Consider the following 23170-nt stretch of genomic DNA (forward strand, 5'->3'; position numbering starts at 1 on the left):
ATCCTCTGAGTGATAGCAGTATTAGTAACTTGTGTTGGCTTGAAATTGTGTGTACCCCAGAAAAACCAACTTCTTTAATTCCCATTCGATATTGTTGGGTGAGATATTTTTTATTAAGTTGTTTCTAAAATTGGGTGGAACCCTTTGATTAGGTGGTTTCCAGGGAGTTGTGTCTCCACCAATTTAAGGAGGGGTTGCTTTACTGGAATCCTTCAAGAGGGAGATATTTTGGAAATAGCTTTAGAGCCCACACAGTCAGAGACCTTTGGAGATGCAGAAGGAAAACACCCTGGAGAAGTCTTAGGAAATGATAAGAGAAAGCTAGCAGAGAGAAAGCTAGCAGATGTCACCATGTGCCTTCCCACCTGAGAGAGGTGTCCAGAAGCCAAAGGCCCCAGCAGAGGCCAGCCATGTGCCTTTCCAGCTGACAGAGATATTCCTGATGGCATCAACCTTTCTTGAGTAGCCTCTTGTTGGTGTCTTAATTTGGACATTTTCCATGGTCTTAACCTGTAAACTTGCAATTTAGTAAATTCTCTCACTTTTTTTTGTATGCTGTATGGTAGGGGTCACATTTCATCCTTTTCCCATGTGAGTATCCCATTATCGCAGCACCATTTGTTGAATTTTTGTTTTGTTTGTTTTTTCTTTCTTTTGTCTTCATGTTTGAAGTACATGGACCAGGAATTGAACCCAGGTCTACCACATGGCAGGCGAGAATTCTACCACTGAACTACCCTTGCACTCCTCCAATAAATTCTCTTTTTTTAAAAGCTGTTCTGTTTCTGGTATATTGCATTCTGACAGCTTTAACAAACCAAAACATGACTATTTTTCCTCATCTGCATTTCTAATAGTTCTTATTATGAAAGCATGGATTTCTTTTTTAAAAGAAGAAAATAAAATACTATCTTCTCAGGTTACAAAGTCTGTGTAAGTATTAACAGAGTCAAGTGTAGGATTCAGTAATAATATTACTGAAAGAATATAAAATAAAGAAAAAAGAACTTTCCACAACTCCCTCCTGGATAACTGTGCCTCCAATCTTGACTTGCACTGAAAAGGCTGACTTGGATCTATGTTCAGTTAAACCCTCACATGGAGCCCTGTTCTCTGAGGACTCACTTTCCAAAAGCTCAGACTTTTTGAAACTACCAATCTCTGGTTTCTTTGTGCCTAGGAATTCAGTTCTCAGCATATCTCTTTCCTCTCATATTTTACTATAAGCTGTAAGGAGAAAACAGGCTGCACTTTACACACCTAACTTGAAAATCTCCTCAGTTGGATACTTAAACTCATCTCTTTTAAGTCCTGCCTTCCATCTGACATCAGAACTCAATTTCACCAAGTTCTCTTAACATTTTAAAGCAAAGATCACCTTTTCTCCAGTTTCCAATAACATCATTTTTTTCTAAGGCCTCATCAGAAGTAACTTAGCATCCGTATTTTTTATAACAGTCTCTTCAAAGCAATGTAGGCCTTCTCTATCAAGTGCCTCACTATTCTCCCAGCGTCTGACCGTTACCCAATTCCAAAGCTATGTTGGAAAATACCACATTTTTGGTATTTGCAATAGCAGCACCCCACTCTCCTGGTACCAAAATCTGCTTTAGTTTCCTAGGCTTCTTAAAGCAAATACCATGAAATGTATTGGCTTAAACAATGGAAATTTTTTAATTTAATAAGCTTACAGTTTGGGGCCTGGAGGAATGTCTAAATCAAGGCATCATCAAAACTATACTTTCTTCTTGAAGACTGGCTTCCTCTCTGTTACTGTGGCTTTCTCTCTCAGCTTCTATGTGTTTCTCTCTCTGTATTCATTCCATTTATAAAGGATTCCAGTATTAGAATTAAGACCCATCCTGAGTGAAGTGGGTCATACCTTAACTGAAGTAACCTTGTCAAATGCTCCTATTTACAGTGGGTCCACATCCTTAGGAATGGATTAGATTTAAGAGCATGTTTTGCTGGGGTACATCCAGCTTCATAACACCACACAATCCTACTCCTCTACATATTCACTTATTAAATAACTATTCATTAGCAAGTAGACCTCAATTCACTTCATGCAATCTGTTCTGTGAACTCAGTGTCCTTTTAAGCACTCATGAAATGTGACCTTATTATAGAAGTAGATATCTTTTACCCTTAAAGTTGGTATCAGACAAGCAGTTATCTCCCAAATAAGGACTGAGCTCATAGTCCTTGCAGAATCAATCTTTATGCCCTGTACTGGCTAAGATATTTCTGGGTGCTTAACCCTTGTTCATGCAAGAGGAACAGAGGAAGGATATCCTTTTAATGTTTTAGCCAATTCACATATCTTGCATAATTACTCTTCACAGTAAGAGTTCATTTTAACATTAAGCATGCTAAATAACATGCCACTAATTTCACCAGTAAAAACCCATTATTGACATTCACTGTGTTAATTAGCTCTACCTCAAGCATTTGTTGGTAATGGATATGGATAGTTACTACACACTTGAGGTAGCTATCTCTAGATTGTGGGCTGTCTGATATAAAGTTAAGTCTACTACCTTTGGAGAATGAATTCTCAGTTAGGACAACTGACTGTTCCTGGTAGTAAATGTTCAACTAGTTGGTATCTACATGATATCCCACTCTCTCTATGCTGAAATATTATACAGCATTATATTAAGCACATGGCAAAAAAAATGAAATCCAATGTACTTGAATTAATTAGAAATGAGTAGTTTTCGAATGCCTATATATATAAACCCTGCTAAATATTTGGGGAGATAAAAGGATAAAGGAAGATAGCTTGGTACCCAGCCATCCATTATACAATCTTCAGTAATCTTGACTCTAGAGATAGATATCATTGAATTGTTTGTCAATTATTTCCGGCCTCTTGTGAGATAGGCTTTGCATCTGAATTCATTTTCTAGGATCTGATTTGTCATTTGGCCAGGATTCTCACTTTCCCAAGTGTGCTGGTTTGAAAGGAAGTATGTGCCCTAAGAAAAGCCATGTTTTAATATAAATTCCATTTCTTAAAGGTAGAATAATCCCTATTCAATACTGTATATTTGAAACTGTAATGAGATCATTTCACTGGTTGATGTGATTTATTTAAGAATGGTTGTTAAACTGGATTAGGGGATGACATGTCTCCACCCATTTGAGTGGGTCTTGATTAGTTTCTGAAGTCCTATAAAAGAGGAAACATTTTGGAGAATGAGAGATTCAGAGAGATTCAGAGAGATTCAGATAGAGCAACACTACAAAGCAGAGAGTCCACCAGCCAGCACCTTTGGAGATGAAGAAAGAAGACACCTCCTGGGGAGCTTCATGAAACAGGAAGCCAGGAGAGAAAGCTAGCAGATGATGCCATGTTCGCCATGTGCCTTCCAGCTGAGAGAGAAGCCCTGACTGTGTTTGCCACGTGCCTTCTCACTTGAGAGAGAAACCCTGAACTTCATCGGCCTTCTTGAACCAAGGTATCTTTCCCTAGATGCCTTTGATTGGACATTTCTTTAGACTTGTTTTAATTGGGATGTTTTCTCGGCCTTAGAACTGTAAACTAGCAACTCATTAAATTCCCCTTTTTAAAAACCATTCCGTTTCTGGTATATTGCATTCCAGCAGCTAGCAAACTAGAACACCAAGATACCAAAAGTAAAGCCTATTTGTCTTTAATTTTTTTGTATTCTCTATGGCGGGGGTCATATTACATTCTTTTTCCAAGTAAGTATCCCGTTATTGCAGCATCCTTTGTTGAATTTTTTGTTTGTTTGTTTGTTTTTTATTTGTTTTGGCAAGTGCACGGGCCAGGAATCCAACCCAGGTCACCCGCATGGCAGGCGAGAATTCCACCACTGAATTATACATACACCTCCCTATTTGTCAATTTAATTGTTTTAAATTTAGTTGTTTGGTTGATATCACCTTTCTATTTCCTGAAAAAACAAATCATCTATCTTTCATCTCAGACCAATTAACCTATAGGAATTGAGGCCTGACCTTAAAAAGTCATGTCTTTAATTTCATAGGAGGTTGCCAGGAATAAATTCTGCCCCAGCCAACTTTATGGCTGAAACAAGCTTAACAAAATCTCAGCAATGTGGCAGGACAACGGCTTACTCTATGTCTCAGATTTCGTGTGTGAGTATTTAATAATTTGACATGCATCTATTCCTCTCCTTGTTTTTATTGTTTGTGGACATTTCAAAACTATAAGGGAAATGTTGTTAGAGTACAGACTCTTTATTTCACACAAGATTAACTCATGAGGAACTTAAGCCATTAGGCTCATAGTCAGCTACAACTAAATCTACTATTTATCGGACACTTATTATGAGCCAGACATTTTCCTAAGTACTTAACAGATATGCCATTTTATCTTCATACCTTTTAAGAAGGCTTCTTTACAGAGACACTGAGGTATAACAAGATTAAGCCACTTGCCAAAGTTACACGGCTAGTGAGTGATAGAAGTACATTTTATATCAGCCCACTGTCTCACAACCAGTCCTTTTAACACTTTCTACTACATGGTAACCAGTCTTTTTATCCAAACTATACTAGGTAGCAGTCCTCTTAACTACACGATAATTACTATTTATAATTTAAGGCAATCTCAAAGTAGAAGTCTTTTATTTATACTCAATACCAAGTTTATGACTTAGTAAATTATGAGAAAATAAGGTGACATTCCCTGAAAATATTATTTAAAAAAAATCATTTTGGTGATTTTATTTCCACAATTTTCTCAATGATCTATTTTGTAAAGTTTCCAATTTCTGGGTCGTCATATGAATAAAAAACAAACATCTCCTGAATTCAACAAGTAATCCTGCCTGTGGAGTAGGCATCTTTGTGTTCCCACTCCACAGGGATTTTCAGAGAGGGTGAGGACACTTCTTGTAAATATGTTGATGCTTAACCTCTGTCACTTGCCCTTACTGTTACAATGCAGGAGGCAACTCCAATGAGAAAGAAAGGGCATATTCGTAGTGACCTCGAGAGATTAGGAAAGTTTTCAAAGTAGTTTATTTTATTTTGTGGGTTTTTTTTTATTTTGAGAAATCTAAATGAGCATATCATGTTCTCTTAGATGGAATGCAGAATACACATCTACAAACTCAGAGCTGACCTCAGGCAAAAGCACAAACTAGGCAAGGCACATCCTTGGACTAGCAATCCCTTTTCTCTGTTTCAATTTCTATTCGCTCTATCCCTCCCCCGCAACTTTTAGAGCTCAAGTGGTCCCTTCCTATTAAAACATATTCTTAAAAAAACTCAAATGGGAAATTTTAAAAATATTATTTTAGTGACTAATGTTAGAAAAGTTATAGGGACATAGATATTCTCATAAAGTTTTTGGTAAAAACTTGTATTGGTTTGCCCTTTGTGTAACCAATTTTAATACATCAAATACTGTTAAAATGAATATGCCCATAAAAAAATTAATATGCCTTTGAAATATTCCACTTCTACAAATGAATCCTAAAGAAGTATTGACTGATGGAAAATTCACAAACTGAGAGAATGTTATCGTGGCATTCTTTTAAGCAAACTGAATGAATAAGAACATGAAATTTGTTTAAACAAATCATGTCACAAACTTACACTAAAATACTAAATAGCATTGTAATCATATTGGAGGAAAAAATGTATTTCTAGTAAGAATTCCTGATACTTCAAATGATAAAAACAGATTGAAATTTTATACAGAAAGCTAAAACATTATGTGTATAAAATAAAGACTAAAGAAGCCACAATCCCCTAGAATTCAAATATTAGCTATCATTAGGTCATAGGATATTGGATGACATTTTTTTTGTTGTCTTATGTTTATTTGTATCTTGAAGTTTTTAAAGTGAATATGTACTACTTGGTTAACAAGAAAAAGGGGGAATAGTTTCTGTTTCACTTTATTTTGTTTGCTTTTAAGAAAGAAAAATCTTATACCCTAAATGCAAATGTAAGTAGCTGTATGTCTTGATGTCTATTAATGAAATGAAAGATTTTTTTTCCACATGGAAAAGGAACTTATAGCATTAAGGACTGTCTGAAGAATAATTTTCCTTAGACATCTTTCCAAAGCATAAAACTGAAACTGTTCAGAGGCTCAGTCGGGCCACATAGTGGTTGGGCCAGCTAAAAACGTCTCCTTATATTTGAAAGTTCCTGTGAAGTGATTTATATCTGCAACTCCAAAAACCGGGTGTTGATCTTCCTGATCTGTACTTAGTGATGTATGATACATGTTTTTCTTGGCCATTATATGATGTGCTATTAAGATGAGAAGATGGGATAGTAGAGGAGCGTTAGAAGGAAAAAAAGCAAGTTTACTTGGAGTGTTTAAATTCTTTAGATACAGATGTACACACTGAAGTCACACCCCGTTGCTCAGTGAACTAAGCCTGACCATGCATTCATAGCTTTGCTCAGCTTGGAGGGTCTTTCCCATCTTCTTAGCTTGGGGTAATTCTGCTCCATTTTCAAAACCCAATTTGAATATTTCCTCTTTCCTAGACACTACTCTACGGCTTTGTACTATGTCCCTCACTACTCCCCACCTGGGACAGAATGCACAGCACTTTGCTCTTCTTGCTAATACAGAATGCCTCAACATAACAATAAGATAGTATGATAAGTGGCATGACACTTTATTTTTCCTTTTCCTACTCTCTAATCGGCTTCTGCAAGTTTGGGTTGTTAGCAGAGAAAGGGCAGGGAAAGAAGGATATGACACTAATATTTATCTAGACCTACTGTTTATCAGGCGCCATCTATACTAGGTTTTTTTTACTTGTACTGCCTTATTTTATTATCAAATAATCTAAACTTCATGCAGTGCTATCTTCACTTAAAGTGGAGGAAATGGACTCTCAAAAAGTTATGAAATTTTATCAAAGTAGCACAGTTGTTGAATATCAGACCCAGCATTGAATCCTGTGCTTTTTTTTTTTCTATAACGCTATGTTCCTTCTCAATGTGAACTGTTCATCATTTTTCTTTATAACCCCAGTATTTAGCAGAGTGATTGGAATATTGTAAACAGAAATCCAACAGATAGATGTTGGATGTTGAATGAATGAATGAATAATTATATGCATGCTCTATTTATTTGTTTATTTGTTTATAAACATTTACAGCTGAACTTTCACAATCCAGACATGCACCAGATTATAGATTTTTACCTTGGGACAAACCATTTCTGATAGCCATACAACTTTCTTGGTTGCAGAATATGTTCCCCATGTGTTCTGGATAGTATATATAGTTCCAGGACATTTGTTGAGCTATTTTGCTTAGGAAAATGAGTTCCTCTTTTGGAATCATTTGGCAATGCCGGGAGGCTATATTAACCTTTTGAGGTTACTACTTTTATTAAAGAAATGATGCCTTGAGAGTGTAAATTCAAGAGGGATAGATTATACAAAGAGACTTAAGTTCCATGAACATTAGGAATTAATTTAGAGTAGCGACTATTGCGAAATGTACTTAAAGAGGCATAGTCAAACCAGAACTTGAATCTTATCAAGGCAACTTTCAGAAAGTATAATGCTCACGCATGTATACTAAATTCAAATAGTCTATGTTAGAGTAATGATAAACATGAGTTTCTTCTTTGCTTCATCATTTTTCAGTTTTCTTGAAAAATTTATGCATAAAAGTGAATTTATTTCATGTTTTAAAAATAAAAATGGCCACAGCTTATTGTTTTTAAGGACTATAAATCTGAATTTTAGACCCTTCCTGATCATAACATGCATAACTTTTTCTTCTTTTTTCAGAGTGATGATTCACATTTGGCTTATTTTGTAATCACATCAGATAAGATATTATTTTAGTAGTGATTTTGATTCTGCCACCTTCTTTATCATTCAAGTTATACAAGCATTAAGGCAACCAAATTTCATAATCTTCTTGCTGCTGTTTGTTCATTGGCTGTAGTGTTTAAAATGCTACCCTCCAAGAAGAATTCAGAAAAAAAATTTTCAGAGGGTCACATAAGTTTCCTGTCAGCTTTATAACCTGCAAGCTGAGAGTTAGCAGTCCTCAGTTCACCCTTGGAGATTAGTGTGGTCAGTCTGCCATTGGATATCTGTGACAGTGATAAGAAAAATATCCAGGTCACAGACAGCCATTATTCTTGCCACTAAAACTTTATTTCCATTCGTAACTATTCATATAATTCTAGCTTGCAAAATAGTTATATGTACAACTCTTCACAAAATATTACAGATGGCTCACATCTCAATCTTGTCCTTAGCTCCATAAGTGTGTATATTTAAATCCAATTCTACTGACCAATATTTAAATAAAGATAAATATGGAAAAAAGATGTAAAAAGTAAAGGAGATATAAATCTCATAACAAGGCCATTAGGGGACACAGCTAAAAGATTAAAGGTAAATATATATTATGAAATGTGGTAATTAGGGGGTCAGGTACTCCTGAAATTAAGTTGAAATGTGATATATGGAGACAAAAGGAAATTAAATATGAAACCCTGAAACACTTATTAAGCTGTCAGTGGGAATCTAGATGATGATGTCACAACCAGGAGAGGAGAGCGACTCGTGCAAAGTTGGACAAGATCCAGTTTGCGCTGTAGATTTATGCAGTTCATTTTGTCCCCTGACTGCATTCAGATGAGCATTTCTCCTCGACATGCACCAAGAAAATTGCTGCATTATGGCAGTGTTAATGGTAATCAGCATGCTAATGAGCACCAGAAGGTCGCTACAGCAAAGAGAGGTTCAAAGATGTATCACCGAGAGGAAACAGGAACGTAATTCTTCAGGGAAAGCAAGTGTCTTGTTTGTAGGTCATAGATTATTTGTTTTGGTCACTGCATTGCACAGGGAGTTTAATTTAAAGAGGAAAAATAATGAAGCTTTTTGAATTGTGAGAGCAGCCCAGCTTAATTAAGAAAAGTAACACCGGGTAGATTTGAAATCTGTGGCAAAAATAGAATTCTTCAGCAGACATGGGATAATACTAAAGAGTGCTGTCCAAGGTGGAATTGTATCTGTGGGGATGCAAAACATGATGGCTTTATTTGCATTTATTTTTAAGTCCAAAGGTGCTTCATGGCTCTATGGCAAGGACAGGGTCAGACTATCACGGGTGAAAATGCTAATGTGCAGAAATTAGGTCACAGTGTTGTGCAAACAGTTTCAGAGTCTAAGTCTTCTGAATTAACAGATATTTCATTGTTTACTTCGGATGTGCATGCTGGCTTCAAAAGGTTAAGTATTTATTGATACTGATAAAGGAGAGTATTCAACCAGAAGTACTGCTGCTATAGCTTATTAAAAACCTCAGAAAATGAATGCTGCACAGATTTTGGTTTAAGCTGGGTAGCTGGAATATTCCTCTCCACCAAAGATTTAAGGAGCCACTCATTGATTCCTATAGTGTCTTAATCGAAACAAAATCATAATATCATTTGTTTAAATTGTTATAGAGATTCTGTGTTTTTGCTTAATGAATACTTTTTAAAACACTGCTTTGCTAATATGCTCTTTGAGTAGATTTTATAACCAAGAACGATGCCTTGGAAATGAACAATGGTAATGATTTGCATTTCCCTTGTCTGCTAGCACATGGAATTTGTCGCAGCACTTCAAATAAATGTTTTTCCCACCTCAAAAAGGACAAATAAAATGGTTCTTCACTGATATGCATTTTATATATATATATGAACATATATATGCACACATGCACACATAGATATAAATGCACATACATACATATATTTGACTAATGTAATATAACAACATAATAATATGGCCATACTACAACTGCCAACATAAGAGTTCTCCAAACTAGAAGTCCATATTTTTTATATTTTCCATTTTCCTTGAAGAAACACCCTCTGTTGTGATGTCAGGAAACGTCCATTGTTCCAACTTTCTAAGATTTAACTCCAGAGGGTCCAATGATGAAACTTCTTCACTGCAAAGAAAAGCAAACTTTGGATTAAATCCGTGCCTTAATTGTTAAGGTTCTTTCTGGTACAGGGTACTTTCACCTTTTTTCAGAACATCTGTTACCAAGTCCTCTCATAAAACGCATTCTGCAGTCTCAATAGAATAATTTGGCTGGCAAAGAATAGGTCTGCGTGTCAATTTGGAAAAAAAAGAAACTAAACTGAAAGAAAAGATGAAGGAAGGAAGGAAAGAGGGAGGGAGATGGGGAGGGAAGGAAGGAAGGAAGGAGGAAAGGAAAGGAAGCTAACCACGGTGCACGACTAGAGGAAAAATAAATAAGATACTTAATAATTTATCAATAGAACATTGTGGATATCACTGATTTTAACCCACTAGCAGCCCACTGAGCTCACTCTGAGGTTTTGGTTAGTTGCTCTAATAAAAGAGCAGGCCAGGGGACTGAACTGAAGCATTTCTGGTTTAAAGAACTAAAAAGTCTGTGCTGCCTTGGTCTGCATGGGAGTTTGCCTGGTTTTAGGAGTGCTCTAGGTATCTAGCTCAGTGTTTCTCGAGCTTCAGTGTGCACAGGAATCATCAGGGGATCCTGTAAAAGTGCAGATTCAGCCTCAGCATGTCTGGGGTGGAGCTAGAGTCTGCACTTCTGATTTCCAGGTGCTGCTGCTGGCCCCAGGCCTCCACTCCCAGCAGCTCCTGCTCCTCAGCGCCGGGAACAGTCATCCTCCTGGGCATGGAAGCCACCTGTCACCAGATGCACGCCCTTAGTACACTGTTTTCTAGGGGGAGATAATTTGGGGGGGGGGGGAATTGAATAAATTTGTTACTGAGAAAGTTAAGAAAGTATTTGTTAGAACAGTAGAGGCAGAGTCTTAAAGGAAACTTAAAGCACATCTAGTCCAGCCCTGGCAGAGAGATCCATGCTGTCTTGAAGACTTTGGGCTCACATTTTTAAAGTAGTCTATTCCATCGTTAGATAGCTCGTTTCATTTTTATGTGTGGAGATGCAATCTGCTTCCTTATACGTTTGACCCTTTGGGTCTATTTATGTCATCTGAAACTATACAGAATGAAATAAAATAGAAAGAGCTAACATGTCCATAACAGTTTCGAGTTTCTAATGCAATTTTATGCTTATTATCTGATTTTATCAACACAAGCCCTTATATATTTATAGACAGTAGTTTTCCCATCACTTTATCTTCTGTAAATGAAACTCCCCAAGGTTTCTAAACCCCTTACCATCTTGTTTCCTTCATTTATACCCACTATAGTTTTTAGTGCCTACTATTTAATTGGGCACAAATTAATTGCAATTAAAGAATTAGACCTTATCTCAGAAAATACTTCCTATTAAAGACTTCCTTAGCACAAACACTTAGCACAAATAGTTCCTAGAGGTTTTGTTAAGTTAATACGTTACATTAGCAATAAGTACTCCCTTCTTATAGGAACATAAGAAGGAATTTTTTCTGTTTTCATACTGCCACACACTGTTTATAAATAGGAATAAACAGTATTCTTATAAATAGGAATCAACTATTTTCTTATAGGAAGGAATGGGGGTCATATAGGCTTGCCTAAATAATTTTCTTCTTCTTTTTTAAGCAGCTTTGGGGTCTCACTTTCCTCCTTTTTTCTTTCTCTTATCTAAATGATCTGTTGATTGATGTGACATACAAGATCCTCTTCTTACTTCAAGACCTATTTTTAATGCAAGAAGCTAAAGATTATATTTGCAATCAGCCTTCTACTGTGCCATTCTTCCTTCTTCCTTACCACAAGAACCCTGATTTCATATCTGGCAGCCATTTGCATCAAGAGAGCCTGGACTCCTCCCTAGTTTGTTTGCTGATGTTGTCTGCCGTGACTCCGGGAACTTGGCAGCTGTCTTGAGAACATGAGGGGACTAGCTGGAAGAGAGACAGATGACACTGAATGTGATAGAGCAAATAGAGGACGGTGTTGTCACTGGACTACTGAATGAAAAAGCCTGGAGTTACCGTAACTTAAAACTTGTGAAAAAGTAAATTTTCCTTATTGTTTTAAGCCATTTTGCTACTTAGAGCAGAAAGTATAACTGACACTGTCTTTCTATAACATTCCTCATCTCCTCCAAGGTGGATGAAAAACTCGGCCAACTTGGGCAAAATATTAAAGGAAACTGATGATATGAGTACCATCACCCCTAGGAATGGCAGGGACAGATGGCCAGAGTTCCCTTCCTCACTTAGATTCCTACCACCCTCATTTAAGACCTCGTCATACTCTCTCATAGCAAGTTTCAATAACTTATCTGTCTGTTTCTCACCTCAGCTACCACCTCTAATCCATCTTCTCCACTGATTCTGGAGTACCTTCCAGAAACACATAATCTCATATAACTCTACGGCTTAAAACTCTTCCTTGGCTCCCCATGGCATCCACAATAAAGTCCAGCCCATGTGCATGCTTTACAAACCCTCCAGGACCTGGCCTCTGCCTACTTCAGTTTCAGTCATTGCCTGGTATTCTGTGCTCCAGTCATCCCAAAGCTGGCAGTTCATAAATGCGCCAGAGTGCCATCCCTTGCCTCTGTGTTTCTTAGCTGCTATTCCCAGTGCTGGGGATCAGCTTCCCCAGGCACTGAAGACTGAAAAGCCCTCACTCATCCCTCTTGACTCAAATGATGCCTCACTGCCTCTGAAACCATCTTGCGGAGAGTCTAGGGAACAGTGGTCTCGGTTTTATGTCCCTTGCCTCTGCCTCTCTTGTAGTGCCTCTTACCCAGAATGATATTCCCTGTATATTTGTCTCCCACATAGACAACAGATTTATTGGAAAATGACCTAATTTATCTTTGTATCTTCATCACTTAACCCAGTTCCTAAGAGAGAGAGGCAGCATCTGACTGAGTTCAAATCCTGACCAAACCACATCCCAGTAATATGACTTTGGGCAAACAAGTCAATTTCTTTATCTATTAAGTGGGGAAGATAATCATAACTGTAATCAATAAAAGAAGTAATAATAGCCTTGTTGTGAGGATTAACTGAATTGATACATGCAAACATCTTTAAAACATGTCTGACATAATAATCACCCAGTAAATATTACACTGTAATTTATTATTCAAATTAATCTTAGAATCATTGGCACTCAATGCTCATTTGTGGACTGCACTGAAAGACTCCAGCTACCCTTTGACCATTGTCTTCAGTAGAGAAAATGGTTTTGGAAGGCACAGATTTAAACAGCAGCGATTCTTGTTCCCAAACATATTTATTTTGCAGCTCATGATGCTCCCTGTTCCACCTCAGTGGTGTATGGGGCACCTAATGCTCTGAGGACTTATGCAGATGCACACTACAGCTTACCCATGTGCCCTGAACAGTCAGTACATGCGTATTTTGAGACTGCGCCCTGTTCACCCCCGCTCCTCAGTGACTTACTTCCAGCTGAGACAACATAGGGGCCCTGGGAGAGCCCAGGAGGTTAAAAAGACTATTTGACCAGAAGCAAAGTGGGGAAGTCTTGAAGTCTGCCCTGAGAAACAATACTTACGAGGTGTTTAATCTTGGGAATTCACTTAATCTGATCTGACTAAATCTCAGTATATACTTGTAAAATGGGGATGGTAAGATTTGCTCTTCCTACCTCATAGCGCAGATGTAAGAAACAGATAAAGCATGTGAATATTCATTTGTAAAGCACTTTATAATTTACAAAGCAGGAGATGTGTAACTAGACCATCCAAAACCTTCTCTGAGCCCTGCAGCCTCAGGTTTTTGGACCTGTGGGACCCCCTGTAAACCTTCAAAGGACGTCTCCTTGTGTGAGAGAATATATTGTGAGTGTGTGTGTATGTCTGTGTATGTGTGTATATGCTCAATAGTCTATCTATTCTCCATATTGTGCCTCATATCCTAAGTCAAATTGCTTATATTTATATAAAGAGTAAAATAAAAGAATTTATTCTAATGGTTAACGACAGTGGAGTAAAATTAGCTTCAAATAAAAATGAAAGAGCGTAATGTTGTAGTTTACCAGAAACCAAGGAAACCCAGTGTATCCAGCAGCACTCTTTCTTCTTTCTTATTCTTTCTTTGTGGTAAAGCTGAGAATAATGCCCTTAGGTTTTTCTCACTATGTATGTAGATGGGGAGAAGAAATGAGCTGCAATAGTGCAAACTCAGAGATAGTGCGATTAAAAAGGCTAAAGCTAATTTGTTGATCTTTTTTATGCGCTATTTCTCTACAATCAAAGTCACCTCACATCAACAATTTTAGTGTAATGTAATTCAACAAAAATATTATTTAGGTATGAGGAAATTGTAAAGAAGGAAACATATTTGGATGAAGTATTGCTCATAGTGTAATTTTAATTCTGAAAGATCTTGCTAAGAGGGCTTATTTAAATAGGTTCTCCCTGAGATGAATATTTAGGGGAAAAATTCCTACAGGATGATTTATAGCAAAATTATATGAACAGAATGAAGGACAGAAGAATTTTATTAGAAAAGGGTCTCATTTCCACAAAATATAAATTATACCTTTTAGAAAATATATTGAATTTTATTAATATTCTGTGGACAGCCTGAAGTGTTAATCTCCATCCCTACCTATAAGACTTTCATTATGATGTACAAGGTGTATTTACCCTTTAACCAAATAATTTTTGAGCAACTCAGTGGAGCCTCCAATTTACAAATCCTACAAAATATTTTCGTTGCAGTTACAAAATCTCACACTTTGCATTAAAAGTTGGCAACTTTTAATGATATATATTTGTGTGGGTATGTATATTTTATGCATACATATTCAGGTTTTTGATACTGCCATGCGAGAACCCGTATTCATTTAAACAAATGATGGTCTTGTACTTGATATCTCAGAAGAATGTTTCTCCAGCATCTACTGTTTCTGTATTGCCATTTTAACTAATGTTTTAGTAGCAGAGATACCATGTGGTTGGGTCTTTTCAGTGCCACGATTAAAATTCTGCCTTGCTTCATCTTGAAATTTATAGTCGGAGAAATCACTGATGGTCTACCATGGAGTACTGCATTTCTCCCTGGCATTTGAAAGTGACCCCATGCGGACCTTGGTAACTAATATTTTTGATGAGGAAATTGACTTATTATGACACAAAGGACTTGGTTATAAATCCTTTTCCAGTCTTATCAGTCTCTAAAATGGAGTCTTCCTTGGGATAAGCCTTTGTTGATGTGAACACAAGTTCGTTGACCACTGATGCAGTGTGGGTTTCAGCAAGTTCAAACTAGTACTTAGATTTTATATTGTTGTGAGGACAGAGGATGAGAATGAAGGAAAGTCAGACCCGTTTTGCGGAAAAGACTAGACCCACTTTGACTCTCAAATAAATATTAAGAGCAAATCTTTTTATTTTAAAAAATAAATTTAGAATAAAGCGGTTGATATATTTCATCCCTCCAGCATATTCAAAACGGAACACAGCCTTCCTGATTCAGTCTAAAAACCCATCAAGTATACTACTGAAAAATTATTATTCTCTATCTATAAAATAGAAACAAACTGGCTTAAAGAGCTAGGCCTGTGTTAAAACTAGAACTTTTTTTACGCTTCAAAAAAATACACATATGTACATTTCCTTGATTCTTTACTGAGTAGCAGGTATGGCCAGCTTCCATTCACATCTCCAGCAAGAGGAAAACTTTGAAGACAGGTCTCTCCACAGTACTTGGGTATTTGAAACCATAACACCATTGCAATTCACCCCAAGTCTTTACATAAAGCTGAAGCCTCAGAGAACTTTACAGAAGGAAAATCTCTGGTTTTTATTATTGTCAAAATTTGATAAAATAGAATTCCAAAGGTACATTTTAGCACAAATATTTCTGACCAACCCTCGGAATTAACATTCAAATTCAAGAGTCCATAGATTCTTCATATGGATAGAAAGAATCAACAAAAAATATTAGACATGATGAATGTAATAATATATGTCCCTGAAAGAATAAATGGGCCAGGTATAAAAAGAAAAAAAGAGTTTAGAATTGTTCCTATCAATGTGTATAGAAACACCAGCGTCATTTTCTAATCATGGAATTTTAGAGCTATAAGAGTTCTGAAAAGATTCTCTAACCTACAGTGCATAATTTCACAATTGAGGACACACACTCGGAGTTGTGACATGTCTCAGGTCATGCAGCCAGCCAATGGCAAAGCCAGGACTTGCACTGGCACCTACTTTCTCCAATTTATGTCTCTTCAAATGGGTTACACAAGAATCTTCATTCAAACAACTTGTGAAGAAAGAGAAGGAGAAGTCAAGCAACCAGAAGAATTAAGGATGAAGGAGAGGCCAAGAGGAAGTAATCAAGGTTAAGGAAGGAATGTCAGTGACATGATGGTGTGGTGGTAAACAACATGTAGGGTCTGAGTGCTACAACCACTCGCTCATTTAACAGAGGACATGCAGAATGCAGATAAAGCTTCCTTTATCATCACCAGTGAAGGAGTCTGTCCACCAATGACATGAAATAACCCAGAAAAGGATATATGGAAAAGGGAAAAGAACATATAATTTGCAATTAGAAAATCTCAGTTCAAGCTGTATTATTTATAAAATCTGTACCCCTCAGATAAGTATAACTTCCAGAGCCTAAGTTTCTTTATCTCCAAACTGTGATTATACTTTCACTGTCTAAGTAGTTTGATAATATATGTGAAATATTTAGATTAAAATGTGCCATGAACTATAAAGAATATTGGACAGTTTCACGTGGCTTTTTAAATAAAAATCTGGCACTGGAAAAGACATTGAGGTTGTCAAATGAAAAACAAAACTGGATTAATAATGATAACAATGATAAGGTAATTAGTCGGTTACCCTTCTTAGTCTTATCCCATGACTTCTCCTGGTGGCTCATGGCTGATATGGATCGATCAAGATCAGCCCAAGGCAACAAGGAAAGGTGAAGTCACAATTATCTATGTAATACAATTATCCAATAAATCAAATACAAACTGCTTGCTTCATTCACATTATTTATATCTCTGTAACTGACCCAAATAATAGAATATGGATTATTCATTTCTAAGGTTTATTTCTGAGCACAACATAATAGTTTTAGACCTTCATTTTAATGTAACATGGTTTCCCCAAAAGTCTCTACAAGCCATCCTAACACCTAAAACCATCAGTCCTATGGAAACTTCTTTCTTTTTCTGCTTATCAAACATTTTCATGCTTTCTTACTCAAGCTATTGAAAGCAATGAAAGTTTGGAATATAAAAAAAAAGGGAGAGAGAAAGATGAAAGATTCTCTTTGTATTTGGTGACTTTAATATAAAAAGTAGGAATCCCCTCTGCTTCTTAAGCTCAAAGCATCACATACAGTGGTATCTTTTCAAATGGCCTGAATTGTATTCTTCACATCCCTTGATTTATCCCTCCTCTGGCTCCTGCAGGAAAGCGTCATTTTTTCCCTCCTGCCCCCTGTCTTCTATATTTCATTTCAGGTGTCTATCGAGGCTATGCAAGATAAAGCTCTCTGCTTTCCCTTGTGCTAAAGTTCTATATGGAATCAGTTCACCTGTCTGTCACTCCTCATTAAATTCTTACCCTCTTCATTCACATCCTGATCCTTGCAAATGAACATTTGCTTAATAAATGTTCCCAAGACTAACAGTGTGGAGTGAAAATCCCACACAGCAGTAAATTATTAACTCAGTCACAGAGGGAGTGCCATATATGACTTTTCAGAATGAGTTATTATGTGGATCATCATGTAATTATGAATTTTTCAAGCCATGATAGAGGAAAATTGAATATTTAATATTTTATGGACATATTCTACACTGCGGACATCTTTCAAAATTTTATGATAATTTTTAGAGTGAGCGAAGAGCAGAATAAAAGTTACAAAATAATTGCAAACTTGAATATTTAATCACTGGGGACGTTGTTGGTTATTTCTCAAGTTACATAATGTAACCAAGGCTGTGAACTTTTGATCATAGTGTATTCAAATGGAAAAAAATAGGTGCATTAAAATCAATCTATAAATAAATTTTGATTGTAAAAGAAATAAAAATATAGAGCTTAATATCATCAAATTGAGACCTCACATGCATACATATTGATGAGAGGCAATCTTGAGTGGTTTGTTCTAAATTGACTACTGCTGAATAAAAACATTTTAAAATGAGTATTTAAAATGGGTATTTTAATTTTAAAATGTGCAAAATCAATGCTGAGAAATAAACACTGAGATATCTTAAAATTTTTTATGGAAAATAATATGGAAAATTGGAATGGGTGATTTGTCAAAAATTTAAAAACTGTTACAAATATTTTACAGCCTTATCTGATGAAAATTAAAGATAAATAATTTCATATCAAATAATAAATGGCATGATTTTGTTATGAATTGCTCTATGACTTTATAAAGATTCATGAGCACTTGTTATATCAGAACATTTGGCACTTTAGTTATCACTTACGTTTAAATTTGACGATTAAAATAGTGAGTCCAAATTAATTGACAGTATCTCTTTCTTGTTGGTGAGGATCATTTCTTAATACACTTTAAGGATATTAAAACCTAAATGTTCACAACCCTGACTGCACACTAGCACTCTCTGGTCCTCCCAAAGGTTCTGATTTAACTGGCTTGAAGTAAAATTAGGCACTGATACTTTTAAATGTTCTCTAGATTATTTTCATTATAAATCAGAGTTGAGAATCACTACAACCTTTAGGGCAGTCAACCAGTTTCCAAAGGACAAAACTTCAGGTACACTTTTAAAATCCCAAAGAGACAATGTTTTGTGAGTTCTGAACATACAAACACCGAGGAAAAAGAGATGACTAGTAAATGGTCCTGCCTTCAAACTGCTCATAGTCTAATGAAATACGCGCATCACTGCAATCCAATACAGTTGCTGCTATTAGAGAGAGGTCTACCAAATGGTACAGGAGAAGGGGAAAAACGACATCCAAAGGAACAAGAAGAACATATTTTAGCCCAGTAATTGACTAAGAAACAATATACAGATCATTTTAGCATGTCAGATGCTAAAGTAAATATCATGCAATAGGTTGGCTTAACAATAGGAATTTCCTCTTCACAGTTTCAGAGGGTGGAAGGCCTGTCTCCTCCCTGGATTAGTACCTTCTGGCTGGCCTGTGCACTTGGATTTCCTTGGCTTTTCTGTCATATGGCAATGCCTTCTCCTTTCTCTTCTGGGTTCCGTTGATTTCCAGCTCATGCCTCTCCCGAGGCTTCTCTTTCTGGGTCCAATTTCCTTTATTTATAAGGACTTCAGCTATATTAGGTGAAGGCCCACCCTTGTTCAGTTTGAGCAAACCTTAACTAATCACCTCTGCATAGGTCCTATTTACAAATGGGTTCACATCCACAGGACCAGGGTTTGGGACCAGAGCATTCCTTTTGAGAAACATGATTCAATTCCCAACACAAATTTTACAGTTGCATTTATTCATTCAATTATTTATTCAGCAAGAATTTATTAAATGACCACTATTTTCCAAAAACTTTCTTATTTTTTAATCTCTAAGACAATGGCAGCTGAATGAAAAGAGTGTGCCAGTTAGCTATTGCTGTATAACAAACAACTCCCAAAATTCAAGTGACTTTAAGATTATAAACATTTATCTGCTCTTGGTTCTACAGGTTGGCAATTCAGGCTGAGCTCAAAAAAGCATGCCTAAGCCATAATCTCTTAAGAGCTTTCAAGAAAGTGAGATTTGAGAACAATGACACTGCATTTACTGAGAAATTGAATCTGTTTTTTGAGTGACTCTTTTACTAAAAAAAAAAAAAAAGAAAGAAAAAAAAGATCTATAACCATAGAAAGCTTTAGGCAGAAAAATACTAGTCTCAGTTGTCAAAGCTGGAACATCAAGAATCTGCTCACTCTTTATCCACAATTGTTTCTTATCCTTGGCTATAGGAGAGGGAGATTGGTCCTTCTTTATCCCACGAAGCCTCTCCTCTTCACACCCCCCACCCCCACTGTGGACGCCTTCCCAGCCCTCTAGGAAAACATGACAGAAGTCAGGTAAAGGAGTCTCATAGAATACTAGTGACGAAGGGACAGGAGCCAACAATATGTGGATTCCCACAGCATTCCCACTCTCTTCTGGAGTCCTCGTATCCACAAGGAAAATGAGATTGGGGAGGAGGAGGAGAGGCATAAGACTTTCTTGCTTGATAGCTGGGTTAGTGGGGACAGCGCTCAGACCATTTGAGACCATGGATATTTTAATCACGCATTATTATATGCTTAACAGTGACCAACAAATAAAAAATGAAATGCCGTGGAATAATCTTGTGAAAAAAAATTTCCAAGCATTTTAGAAGACTAAAAAGATTTGTTATCTGCCAGGAGCAAGCATGTGTCTAGTGGGAAGAAAAAATACTATAAACATGATAATTCCTCCCAAATCTATTACAGGTTTAATGCAGTTCTAGTCCCAGTCCCAGTAGGAATTTTTAGAGAGCAAATTTGACAACGCCATTCTGAAATTGATCAGGGAAAGTATTTAAAGATATGGTTCAAGAAGAAGAATGAAAGAGAGTATGGGTGATTTCTTTTTTTACAAAAGCTTTTATAATTCTTTTAATTTTATAATTAAACTTGCAATTTAACATATAAATATTTGATGCTTAAATGTCCAAAATATGATTAAGCCTTAATATATGCCAATCTATTGTTGGATTAAAAATAATATTATTTCCCTGCTCCTTAATCTTTTAAACATACATTTTAGTCAGTGCTAACCTTGAAACAAGGACTGCGCTAGACTATGCTGGTTTCTGAGGATTCAAAGATTAAATAAGATGCAGCCCTTTCTCTTGAGACAGTTCACAATTCAGTTAATAAGACAGAAGATTAAATATAAAATTACAATATGGTGTTCTCAGGGCTAGAATGGAGATAGAGTCCTATGAGAGTGTATAGACAGGGCCCCTGAGGAAGGGATGCTTTAGCTGAGACTTAGCAGATAAATTGGTGAGTTAAAACAGGGACTATTTGCCAGTGAGGCTGGAGAAGCAGGTGAGTGCCAGATCACAATGGGCCTTTTACATTAAGCCAAGGAGTTTTGTATCTTTTCTCCACTTGACCATCAGGTGTTGGCTGAGGAAGCTGCCAACCCAGCAAACTCCCTAAGCCTCAAAAGCTCTCTTCCTGAAATTACTGTCTACCTCTACCAGAGAAGAGCACAGGCACTCATTCCTCAAGTGCATTTTCATCAGTTGAATGCAAATTAACACATAGAACTAAGAGCATCTACCAGATAGAGAAAAAAGTCTATACTCATTGGTGTAACATTATCTTATAAAATACAAGTTTCATAACTTGTGCTGACTCATCAATATTTGTTCAGATCCCCAGTTACTAAGGTGAAGACACCTAACAACCACCATGTAAATTTAAGAAGGGCCAACAAGATGTTGGAACACTGTAAGTGCTGGACCAAGCATCACTTCTGGGCTGACACAGAGAATCCCCCTTCTATCTTGTCCAGGGCATGAAGCTTTTCAACCAAACTTGTGAAACTGCAGCCAAGAGCATGTACATCGGAGGATGAAGCAGCCATGGCACCTGAAGCTTTGTGTTCTTTGTCAGCAGGGATGGCCACCTTGTGGAGTGCAGAGCAGCCTAATGATGGAAGAGAATGGAAGACAGGGGTGAGTATTATAGAAGCAGGGATGCTGATGAGGACAGGAAAGGAAACAAAGAAAAGAAAGCTGTGGGTAGCTAACCTCTATTCCCCCACCAGAACTGAGGCCAGTGGGTATGGTCCACAAGGACATGAAAGTAAAGCAAAGCATGGATCTCCCTATACTGGTGAAATGGGTCTCTTACCATCTCTTACCTATCACACATGTAAGTACCACACTGATTAATCTGTCTGCTTCCAAACCATGCCGTCTAAGTCCATTTCCCAGGAGCCTTCAGGGACCCTATAGTCAATACAGAGTCCATTTCCCCTCTGCAGCTAGAAAAAGTCATAGCTACTAATTTTCCAATTTATTGCAGTAAAAGAAGGCTCACTAAAGCTTAGCTAAAGTCAAGAAGCCCTGTGGAATTTGTTGCTGTTGTTGCTACTGCTAGCACTTGATATTTCATTTTGTACACCATATGCTGGCAGTAGGAGCAGAACCTTCTTTCTCTTTACTTTTTAGATTCAGCCTGAATTCTTGACAGTGCACACATGTAAATTGCTTCAGAAAATATAATACAGCCTTTTCCTGGGCCAGGCAACTCTACTGGGAACACAAAGTTTGTATAAGCCAGAGTCCTTTTCTTAGTGTCAGAGACAGACAAGTAAAGCAACAATGATACATTTTATTGTTGTTTGATTTTATGAGTCCCATGTGATGGGACATTTTACTTTATGAGTTCCATGTAATGAGGATATGGGCAGGATGGCTTGAGAACATCAAAGAGGGTATTCTAATCTTGTCCTGTAAGATTGGGGCAGGCTTCCTGGAGGATCACTGGGCTAGCCAGATGAAGAGCAGCAGAAGAGTCATTAACTCAGACCTAACAGCAAATGCAGAATCCCGGGAGCAGAGCACATAGCCTGTCCAGATAATCTGAAGCAAGTCAGAACAGTTAGATCATAAGGCATGAGAGGAGGAATAGTAAGAAATGAAGGTGGAGAGGGAGAAAGAAACCATGATGCCATCTCAAGAAGGTTGAAGAATGACCTGAAGTCAAAGAGGAGCCAATAGGAGGATGTGATGGTGGCTCAGTGGCAGATTTCTCACCCACTATGCTGGAGACCTGGGTTCGACTCCTGCAGTCTGTCTATGCAAAAAAAAAAAAAAAAAAGAGAGAAAGAGAAGCCATTAAAAGATTTCAGGAAAAGGAGTGTGCTATGACCTTCAAAATCTGTTATTTCAGCAGGATTTCAGATTTCAACAATATTATTAAAAAAGAAAAAAAAAACTGGGAAAATCAATTATGTGGTCAATTTCCAGAATTCACTGAGCCCAACTTGGCACAGATACCTGAAATCCCCTCCCTTTAGCTCCAGCTCTGTTGCACCTCATTATGTAGCTCTTTCAGAGCAGTGGACTTTTAAAAAATCAACATATTAGTTCCTCACTGGGGAAACTGAACAGCACTAATTCTGTATTGGTTGCCCTCAAGGCACTGTGTCTTCAGTCTCAGGCCTGTCACACCATCTTGGTTGTGGATGAACACCGAGCAACGCATACCCTATCTTGCCTCATTAC

General features: G+C 37.1%; 1 long non-coding RNA gene across 1 annotated transcript in view; it reads left to right on the forward strand.

Moving 5' to 3' along the window:
* The window catches only part of LOC143679420 (uncharacterized), a 91066-nt gene extending 69459 nt beyond the window's left edge, over nucleotides 1-21607 (forward strand). The window contains exon 4 of the long non-coding RNA XR_013173739.1: nucleotides 21451-21607. This is a non-coding gene — a long non-coding RNA (uncharacterized LOC143679420). The remainder of the gene's footprint in view (nucleotides 1-21450) is intronic.
* Nucleotides 21608-23170: the final 1563 nt, after the last annotated feature.

The sequence above is a fragment of the Tamandua tetradactyla genome, chromosome 4 (assembly GCF_023851605.1).
Source record: "Tamandua tetradactyla isolate mTamTet1 chromosome 4, mTamTet1.pri, whole genome shotgun sequence".
NCBI lineage: Eukaryota > Metazoa > Chordata > Mammalia > Pilosa > Myrmecophagidae > Tamandua > Tamandua tetradactyla.